We start from the raw sequence: 974 nt of genomic DNA, 5'->3' as shown, positions 1-974 counted from the left end.
AAGAAACGATGGTACATATATACAATGGAACATTACTCAGCCATTAGAAGAGATAAAATACTGCCATTTGTGACAACATGGATAGACCTCGAGATAATCATGCAATGCGAAATAAGCTAGACAGAAAAAGTTGAAAATCACATATCACTTATATGTGGGATATAAACCTGAAAGCAACAAATGAGCTGGACAAACAAACAGAGACTCATGGACATGAACTATAGACGACTAGTGGTTAGCAGAGAACTATAGACTAGTGGTTACTAGTTGGGTGGGGGAGGAGGGAGGATGGTAGACATGGTAAAAGGGGTCAAATATAGGGGGAGTAGGGTAAAGCTGATCAAATATATGGTAGCTGAAGGAAATTGATCTTTGGGTGGTGAACACACAATAGAATACACAGATGTGAAATGATAATGTACACCTGAAAATTATATAATTGTATTAACCAATGTTACCCCAATAAACTTAATTTAAAAAGAAAGAAAGAAAGAAAGAAAGAAAGAAAGAAAGAAAGAAAGAAAGAAAGAAAGAAAGAAAGAAAGAAAGAAAGAAAGAAAAAGAAAGAAAGAAAAAGAAAGAAAGAAAAGAAAGAAAAATATTATGTTATGTATATGTTGCTACAATGAAAATATATGCAGGTTTCCTCAGCAATTCTACTGCTAGGAATATACTTAAGATAAATAAAAACTTTTTCGGAAAAGTGCTTTAATAATATCTAAAAACTGGAAACGGCCCATAAAACAATTAATAAATAAACAAATTGATAAATCTATATATAAGGGCACAACTCAGAAATGAAAAGGAATGAATGACAATACATGCAATAGCATAAATGACCACAGCAGTTTTATTCATAATAGTAAAAAACTACAGCTTTGGGCAGTACATTTGTTATCTGGTAGAGACAGATTTTGCATTTCCTACTCTACTATCTTTCCTGATGTCACTCTCAAAAATTCTTACTATGATAA

The sequence above is a fragment of the Pteropus alecto genome, unplaced genomic scaffold, assembly GCF_000325575.1.
Source record: "Pteropus alecto unplaced genomic scaffold, ASM32557v1 scaffold250, whole genome shotgun sequence".
Classification (NCBI taxonomy): domain Eukaryota; kingdom Metazoa; phylum Chordata; class Mammalia; order Chiroptera; family Pteropodidae; genus Pteropus; species Pteropus alecto.
The sequence above is the reverse complement of the archived record's forward strand: the minus strand, read 5'-3'. Positions refer to the sequence as shown.